Consider the following 10522-nt stretch of genomic DNA (forward strand, 5'->3'; position numbering starts at 1 on the left):
TAACATTTCAGATAAGTTAAAACACATGTAGTCATGCATACAACGTGTGCGTTTTACTTTTTTTTTTTAAATGCTATTTGTTCAGGGCGTCGACCTAGAAAGACCTTTTGCCCCTACTTGCACCATATGTGAGGAACCTGCGTGTATTTTTTGTAAATGGCGGAAATGAGAAAAGGAACTTTAAGGACGAAACAAACACCCAGTCCCAAGGACAGGGATATTAATCATTTCCAATTTAAAACCCTAACCCGGCCGGGAATCGAACCCGGGGCCTCCACGTGACAGGCGAACGCTTTGCCCTCTACACCGCGGTGCTGAACTACGTTTTACGTTACTTGAGTGCCAATGGTATCATTCTGAAGAGGAGGTTATTAACGTGCCAATAGATCTAATGATAGAGGTCTGTGAGAAAATGTTAAGAGGGAAAATAATCTATTTAATTTTCCCCCTTTAAAATAACAATGTTCGCCTCTGTGGTGTAGTGGTTAGTGTGATTAGCTGCCACACCGGGTGGCCCGGGTTGGATTCCCGGCTCTGCCACGAAATTTGAAAAGTGGTACGAGGGCTGGAACGGGGTCCACTCAGCTTCGGGAGGTCAAATGAGTAGAGGTGGGTTCGATTCCCACCTCAGTCAACCTGGAAGTGGTTTTCCGTGGTTTCCCACATCTTCTCCAAGCAAATGCCGGGATGGTACCTAACTTAAGGCTACGGCCGCTTCCTTCCCTCTTCATTGTCTATCCCTTCCAATCTTCCCATCCCCCCACAAGGCACCTGTTCTGCATAGCAGGTGAGGCCGCCGTGTCGAGGTACTGGTCATTCTCCCCAGTTGTATCCTCCTACCCAATGTCTCACGCTCCAGGACACTGCCCTTGAGGTGGTAGAGGTGGGTTCCCTCGCTGAGTCCGATGGAAAAACCAACCCTGGAGGGTAAACTGATTAAGATAGAAGATAGATAAAATAACAGTTAGTACCACCACATAATAACATTTTTAGATATATTTGTAATTCAGATATATTTCGCATCCTCAGATATGGTGGTGGTGTGCACTGTCTGACGACAGTCGGTAGAAATAGACATACAAACATTTTCGCCAACAATAAAGAAAAAACACAGCAGAAATCATTGACCCAACCATTCGCTTTGAGTAATCACTAGTTCAGCCCAAAGAAGTGGACAATGAGACGAAAGCCGTCTATAAACCTACTATACCACACTTTCTTTAATCGTATGGTCTGAAGCAGAGCTCGTGGTACTATAAAAAATTTCTATAAAAACTGGTATGCGGCAAACAGAAAGAGAACAACATCCAAGAAAGTGTCGTATCAGTGACAATTAAACATTCAGTGCCAATTCTGAAAAACTATCTCTACAATGCGTGATAATGTTATCTATTTCGGAATTATGTATAATATTCTTTTTTAAGTATCTCAGTATTGTCTTTTTTTAGTTTGTGCATGTACTTCTCTTGAAAAGTCTGGCATAATAATAAAACAAATTGTTTTAAGGAGAAGGGCAACTATTGTGATGCGATTTATAGAGACGCTGTGCGCAACTTATTGAGCAGATTGCAACGTGGTCAAAATGCATGCATAAAATACGTCTGTAACCTACTGTACTATGACCATGTAATTCCTTTATACAACCACCTAACTTGGGCCCGACTAGAAATCCATCGCACTGTGCAATCTCAATAAAGATCTTCATTCTTAACAGCCATATTACCTTACTTCATATCACAGTCTTACCACTAGTTCTTCCAATAGTTCCAGCCTTGCTTTCACTACACATAGAACTGCCATTTACGATAATTCACAGTAATCGCCTGCCGTCAGAGGAACCTCTTTCCTGAAAGTATCGGAGGCTTAAGCGCTATTTGCACTTTCAAAGACGCATTTTTGAGACATTTTGTGCACCCATAAGAATTATATGTAAGCTTGATGCAGCTACTCAAACCATTCTATTGTCAAGGATGCCCTGGTAGAAGATTAGTTTAAAATTCTTAACCGTTTTATTTCTCAAACGTTATTCAGTTATTCACAATAGTTGTTTTACATGTTTGATATTTGTTATAATAATTTCATTTTGTTATATATAATTTACATCTACCGAAATAAATTTCATCACTCATCATTTCTGTATTGTTAATTTCATTTTATTTGTATTTGATCTAATTATTGTAATGTAATATACAGTACGTATATTCCAATGAATGGCTGGATAGAAGGGAAGGCCCGAAGGCCTTAATCTTGCCAGGTAAAATAAAACATTACTAAATAACCAACTAGCTAGTTAACTAACTAACTAGGCAACCATCCTCTTTTAACAGTAAGTGGAAAAGAAAAGAGAAGATCCTGTCTTATATTGTCCAAAAGTCTTTATTCCCTCACTGAAGGGGTGGGGCGAGCCACCTAGAGGGTGTCTCTCCCTCTCTCGGTCGAAGAAAAAGAAAATGAAGGTCCATGGAGTGCAAGGGAAAACTTTAATTACAGAATTATTAATCTTTCCCACTGACAAAGAATTTTTGAACAGTAATTTGTCCATTGAGAGTTACAAAAACATAAACGTTTTAAAATCGATATAATTTCTGGACAACATGTACGACGACAGTGGTCAGTATCTCATTTTAAGGAGGCAGGACCAGTGTATCAGTTAATAACAGTCTGACCTCGGTATGACGTCACTGGGTGATGCAGTTGTGCTCCCAATTTGTAGTACTAAAATCCCCCTGTCTTGCGGCTAATAATTAGCATAGCTCTCGACTCTGACGTGGTAAAATTTCATGTGAGGTGGCGTTTGATTCAACTCAGTCATTTCAACTAGTGTATGGCAAAAAGTAAATAAAATAGTGAGTATTTCAATAAGTGTGGTGCGAAGAAGTGTAAAATTACCGAGCGGGCGAGTTGGCCGTGCGGTTAGGAGCGCGCAGCTGTGAGCTTGTATCCGGGAGATAGTGAGTTCGAACCCTACTGTCTGAAGGCCTGAAGGTGGTTTTGTGTGGTTTCCAATTTTCACACCAGGCAAATGCTGGGGCTGTAAAAATATCTATCTTTGTTTAGTAAAATTTTTGTCACATATGGGCAATAAATTGTTCCAAAATAATTTATAATTAATTCGAGAGAACAGAGTGGCTTTTCCGAATTTAAAAAATTCGAAAATCTTCTGTACCAAGTGTCAGATGGCTGATTAGGAGCGCTTCAAGGTTAATGCAGCCGAGCGTCGAGAGGTGTGTACTGCTCTAATGGAATGGGGAAAATGATTTGGGACACATGGTCTTGAAGATATGTAAATTTGTTTAGAGTAAAAACTAAAAAATGTCGGCTCTTCCCGCCGCTGCTCAGAGACTGTTCCGGCCTCTGCGCCTGCCCCGCTTATATAAGCGAGGCAGGAACGCACCTACCAAACCTTCGAAGAAGGGTAAGAGCATCGGCGACAGCCGCGGGAGAGCGGAAGGAGCAGACGTGGTCGCTTACAGTAGGCTCCGGACGGAAAACTTCGTTCTCGCTGCGAACTACAGGTGCTACCTTTATTAAATTCTAAATACAACAGCAGTTCTCTATCCCTGTTAAAAACTTAAAAATTTCAAATCCATTCTGAATGGGTATTTTATTTCGACAATACATTTCACGGCTTACGAATTTTATGTCAAAATTTACATCGTGAATGTAACAAAGACAAGTTAAATTTTTTGATAACTACAAGGATTATGTGCAGAATTACTGTACTTCAAATTATCATGAGGGAATTTAAGGTAAATTAATGTATGCCTAAAATTTTCAATTTAAATAATATTGAAATGGATTTTCTGTGAGTTATAAATACATTTTAAGAATAATAACATTTGGAGGATCTTTAGGTCGTTTAGTGATAAATAAATAAATAAAATCAAATACCCAAACCTTAGGACCGTTTCTTGATATGGGACCGAGCTCGACAGATGTAGTCGCTTAAGTGCGGCCGGTATCCAGTATTCGGGAGATAGTGGGTTCAAACCGCACTGTCGGCAGCCCTGAAGATGGTTTTCCGTGGTTTCCCATTTTCACACTAGGCAAATGCTGGGGCTGTACCTTAATTAAGGCCACGGCTGCTTCCTTCCCACTCCTAGCCCTTTCCTATCCTATCGTCGCCGTAAGATCTAACTGTGTCGGTGCGATGTAAAACAAAAAATCTTGATACAGTGTCAGGGTTGAGGTGAGATGAATTTTGCGTGGCATTTTTATAGGGTAGGATGCCCTTCCTGACACCAATCTCATTTTTATGAATATGAAATGAATGATGGGGAATGAAATTGGGTAAGGACATGAAAGGAATTGGCTTTGGCCTATGAACAATACGAACTGACCCGGCAATTGCCTGTAAGTGATCATGGGAAACAACAGAAGAAAATTCTCTGAACAGCAGACGGTAGGGTTTGAACCCACTCGTCTCCCGAATGCAGAGCTTGGCTCCATAGCCGTAGCGCTTTAACACGCTCGGCTACTCCACTCGATAAAAAATAAATAAAATAAATAAATAAATAAATAAATAAATAAATAAATATGCTGAAGCATCTTAGCTGTCTATCACCTCGATATAGCATGCTGTAATGTATTTGAAACACGTCAGCAAACTGTAGGCGTACATATTATTCATAGAGCAACGACACAGTTCAATACGAGCGAAGAATCAAAACGAGACTAGCCAAATGCTTGGACTATTTACTTCTTAACTTATTCGTTCATTCCTTCTTCACCCATCTCACAAGTCGGCTGTTCAGCATGTGATTTCGACAAGTCGTCTTAAGTTTTTGCAAGGGGAGGGTTCCTTTAATAGAACACACCAGACAAAAGGCATCGTTATTGAGCTTCGGAAATTTATTAATAGGTGAAAGTTAAGTATCAATAAACTGAAATGTTAAGATCCCGGAGAGCACAAAGGTACAGTAATTCATACTGAAAGGTTGTAGGCAGCATTATCTTCTAGCTGTTTTATGGCTGAAGCCGTCAGTTTTGTAGCACAAAAGTAATAAAAGCTGCCAACAAGCTTATCGGACACAAGACGGACGTTATTGGAGAGAAAATGAACTGGGGAAATGGCAGCTTTATCATGCTTTCTACTTCAATCAGCTGTATTGGTAACTCGTAAAACTTACTCAGAAGAAAGCCCCTTTCTGTCTAGAAATAAACAACCTGGACATGAAAAGGACAATGACTGTTCTGTTTTGAAATACAGAGTTATCTTCGAGATTTTAGATTGTAGCGTTTAAACACTAGAAAATGTTACATCGGGTCATATTGAGCAAGTACTGTTCATCAGTAATATAGATTTTAATCTCATTCATGAGATCAAGGGACTGTACATTAGTATATACAAAAATGATTAATTTCACTTAGAAGACCATTGAAATGAAAGTTAGTGCAACATTGTACAACCGAACGTTCAATATGTAAAGGCCCCCCGACTAGTATTTGTAAGTCGTAAAACTTACTCAGAAAGAAATTTATTTCCGTTTAGAAATGAACAAACAGGGCATGAACTTTTTTACTTTGCTTTACGTCGAACCGACACAGATAGGTCTTATGGCGACGATGGGACAGGAAGGGGTTGGGAGTGGGAAGGAAGCGGCCGTGGCCTTAATTTAGGTACAGTCCCAGAATTTGCCTGGTGTGAAAAATGGGAAACCACGGAAAACCATCTTCAGGTCTGCCGACAGTGGAGTTCGAACCCACTATCTCCCGAATACTGGATGCTGGCCGCACTTAAGCGACTGCAGCTATCGAGCTCGGTCAGGGCATAAAAAGAACAATGACTACTCTGTTCTGTCTTGGAATACAGCGCTATGTTAGAGATTTTAGATCAGAGCGTTTAAACACTAATAAAAATAATCTTGGATTCAACTTGAATAAATACTGCAAACAAGTAAAATAGCTGTAATTTTACTAACGAAATCGAACTACATGCTAGTAAAACATTGTATGATTTTACTTATGAGATCATGAAAAATTAATGTTGGTACAACATGTATAACCTTCTTGGAAAGTAATGGAGAATGATTGTTAATACAACAGTGTTTGCTAATTATTCGGGGGCCTTGGAAATAAACCTTAGTACAACAGTGTTTGATTATTCTCGGGAGGCCTTTGAAATTAACTTTAGAGTAAGAGCATATGACAGTTCTTAGGAGGCCTTGGAAATGAACTTTAGTACAACAGCGTATATTGCTTAGGAGGCCTAGGAAATTAAGTTTAGTACAAGAGCGTATATTGCTTAGGTGACCTAGGAAATTAAGTTTAGTACAAGAGCTTATATTGCTTAGGAGGCCTAGGAAATCAAGTTCAGTACAACAGCGTATATCGCTTAGGAGACCTTGGAAATTAACGTTAACGTTAGTACAAGAGCGTATATTTCCTAGAAGTCCTTGGAAATAAACGTAGTACAACAGAGTATATTACTCAGTGAGCTTTGGAAATAAACGTTAGTATAACAGTGTATATTAGGAGGCGTTGGAATGAACGTAAATACAACAGTGTATAATTGTATACTGAAAGTCTTAGAAATTAAATTGATTTTTCTGTTGAACGTGCCAGGTTCCTCTTTTTCATATCCAATCTCTTTTAGTTAACATATGTTATTTTCCCCTTGCGATAGTATTAGGTTCGTGTAGTCTGTGAAGTCTGTAATACCCCCATTGGTTGAGGTAGTTGAATATGCCCACAGTAATCCCCAAGGGCTTTTCAACTTGGACCATGGGTTGGCGAACATGGTGCCCCTAGCTGAGTACGCTGTGGCTTCCACATACCTGTCCCAGCCTCTTCACTGTCATGAATTTCATATGAAATTCCTTAGTTAACTCTTCTCCACTTCCTTTACCGATGTAGTTAGGTTTGCGAGGGCTAAGGAACTCTTCCATTTCTACATCCTTCGTGGCCATTCAATTTATTTTAAGGACACTCTCATTCTTTGGGGTATCAGACCTGTTCCATTTTTCGTCTGATTAGTATTAAGAGATGATTAGCAAATTCACAGAGGATTGGAGACTGCACACTGAAAATCATAACAGTATATAATGAAGATGCATGCATGTATGTATGTATGTGTGTATGTATGTATGTATGTATGTATGTATGTTAAATATTGTTGTACTTGTTTAATTTTTCCATGCTTTATTTCTACTTATTTTGGTGCGTCTTTATTTCTGATAATATTCGCGATTTTCTCCACATTTTTTTTGAGTTCGATCTGTACTTGAGCTGTTGGAATACGCGATTTCTCACGTGCTGGTGCACAGAGAGAGAGAGAGAGAGAGAGACGTGGCCATTGCGATCGGAAAATTATGGAATACTCCTCTGTTGAGCTGACTAAGTCGAAATTGGGTTACAATTTTTAATTTCTACCAATACTGGAATGTAAACTTGTTCCTTATAAAACTGTATATCTTGAATCACATGACTCTAAATTCAGGCTAATTGGACGTACTGACAAATTATACAAGGAGAAGTAGTCTTGTGAACTGACAACTCGGTTCAGTCCACATGGTTGTGAGCTTGCATTAGGGGAATAGTGATTTCGAATCCTACTATCGACAGCCCTGAAAATTGTTTTCCGTGGTTTTCCAGTTTAACACCTAGCAACGTTACTGTCATTTCCTTCCCAGTCCTAGCCCAGTCTAGTCCATTCGTTACCGTAAAACCTGTCCACTTCGCCGCGACGTAAAGAAAAAGGAAAGAGCTGAATGATAACAGAAATATAAATGTTCGTGTTAATATTATGTGTATTCTTTAGCCATTTGAAAATATTGTTTATAAGCCATCTCCCATTTCTATGTAGAAACGAACAACGTGGCAGTGAAATTGCATTCGGAGGATACTGGGTTCGAATCTTACTGTCGACTGCTCAACTTTCAGTCATTCTCCTATGCAAAAGGCTAGCATTGTATAGAAAGTAAACATGGACGATAACTAGCTCAGAAAGAAAGAGAAAAGAGCTTCCGAAATGTGTTGTTACAGAAGAATTCTGAAGGTGAGATTGGTAGATAGAATCACGAATGAAGAGATACTGAATCGAATCATCGATTTGGCTAAATTTGATCAGAAGATGATGTAGAATGATAGGACACATCTTAAGACACCCAGGACTTGTACAGGGAAGTGTAGGTGGTAAGAACAGTAGGGGTAGACCAAGGTAGGAATATGATAAGAGGATTAGAGCAGATGCAGGATGTAGTAGCTATGTAGAAATGAAAAGATTAGCAGAGGATAGGGTGTTATGGAGGGGCTGCATCAAACCAGACTATAGACTGATGACTCAAACAACAGCAACAACAACAACAAGAAGCAACAAACGTTTGCACATACGAAATAGATATTGTGTTGCACTTACAACAATATAAACAGAACTTTCTTTACTGTAGGCATCATAGTAAGATGGGCTTCTCGTTAAATATGTTCAATCAATCAATCAATCAATCAATCAATCAATCAATCAATCATTGATCTGCATTTCATGGGTGTCACCCAGTTGGCATATTCCCTAACATTACTTAAATAATTTGAAAGAATTTGAAAATTTATTGAATATTTCCCTTGGTAAATTATTCCAAGCCCTAATTCATCTTCCTAAAAATGAATATTTGCCGAAATGTGTCCTCTTGAATTCCGACTTGATCTTCATTAGTTATATTTCCTGCCTTTAAAACGTCCACTCAAGTTTGTTCGTCTACTTAAGTCACTCCACGCCATTTCTCCACTGACAGCTCGGATCATACCACTTAAATTAGTCGAGCACATTGTCCCCTTACTTCCAAGTCTTCCCAGCCCAAACTTTGCAACATTTTCGTAACACTACTCATTTGTCGGAATTCACCTACAACAAATCCTTATATTTTTTCCAAATCTCCTATCAAGTAATACTGGTGTGGATCCTATGCACTGGAATGATATGCTAATCGGGGTCATACCAGAGACATACGCTCTATCCTTACTACAAGCGCTGAATACTCTCACAAGCCTAAGAAGAGATCTGTAACAGCCTCGTTTTATGTGAATTCTCCAATGAATATCTGTCATTACATAAACCCGTAAGTACTTACAATAAAGCCGGAAATCGAACTGAGTATAACCTGAACTATTCTAGCTCTAGACCATGGCGGCAGACTGAGTTCAGTTTAATTAATCAGATTACAATGGTACCGAAATGTATGATATCTTATTTTATACTGATGTTCTTGTATCCTGTAAGCTATAAAAGAGACATCCACTTATAAATAAAAATTATGCCACGGTTCTCAATCAATATCTGATAGTTATCACATGTTGCCATAAAGAAGAGTAATTCCTGTGTTCTACTTCTACTGGTTGTCTTTGCACGCAGCAAGTAAACGTCAAATTCCCGACATTAGCATACAGTAATTCTTTTACTACACTTTCACGTTCGGCGAGGAACAGGGATTAAAGGAATGCCGCTCAAATTATACATGAAGTAGAAAACACGTGGTTAGAGCACAGAGAGAACAAGGTTCATTAGAAATGACATGTGTCCTAGACTGAGATTTAATTATGATTACACTGATGCTCTAATATCATTATTTTGTAACCGTGTAACTCAATATGTTGTATGTCAGAGAGGGCATTTGCTATCTCAAATCCTCCAGCTCTCAGAATCAAGTATTCTTCCTACCCTCTTCATACGTCTCATTACATAAATCGGAGTCGCCGTTACGATTTCACATTTTTTTTTTCCTTTACAGTATGGTGTATAAATATTGATTGGCAGACATTCGGCTCCTTCGTCGAATGGTCAGCGTAGTTCCCTTCGGTTCAAAGGATCCCGGGTTCAATTCCCGCACAGATGAGAGATTTTAACCTTAAACTGGATGTATTTATTGCGCCCATTACCCCTGTAACTCATGTACTACGCATAACACTATCCGCCACTAAAGTAACATGTAGTTTCTTACACAGCAGATGACTACCACCCTCATCGGAGGGTCTATCTTACAAGGGCTGCACCAGGCTAGTAATTCCTCTTCTTCTTGTACCATATCTTCGTTCGATGTCGGCTGTCATCAGGGTGATCTGGTTCTTGTTCTCAGCAACTCGGAAAAGAGTGGGGGTTCTGAGCCCATACAATTCTCGTAGATTCCGTAGCCAAGATATTCTCCTTCTTCCCCTACTTTCTCTTCCTTCAATTTTACCTTGTAAGATAAGCTGAAGGAGTCTATGTTTATCATTTCGAATGATGTGGCCTAAGTACCGGTGCTCAAGTTTCTTCTTTTTGACGTTGTACATGACGTCTAGGTCGTTGTTCAGGCGTTAGAGTACTTCAGTGTTACGTATTCTGTCAACCCGTGATATTCTGAGCGGGCGTTGGTAGCACCACATCTCAGGGGATCGAAGTTTTTGGTGGTGTTCTCTGTTAGGGTCCAAGTCTCGGCACCATAACGTAAGACAGAAAATACATAACACCGAAGTAAATGGAGACGAAGATTGCTCTTACTTAAAGTCCCTGTTACAGAGAAGTTTGCTCATTCTCTTGAATGCAGTCCTT

Source organism: Anabrus simplex, chromosome 9 (genome assembly GCF_040414725.1).
Source record: "Anabrus simplex isolate iqAnaSimp1 chromosome 9, ASM4041472v1, whole genome shotgun sequence".
NCBI lineage: Eukaryota > Metazoa > Arthropoda > Insecta > Orthoptera > Tettigoniidae > Anabrus > Anabrus simplex.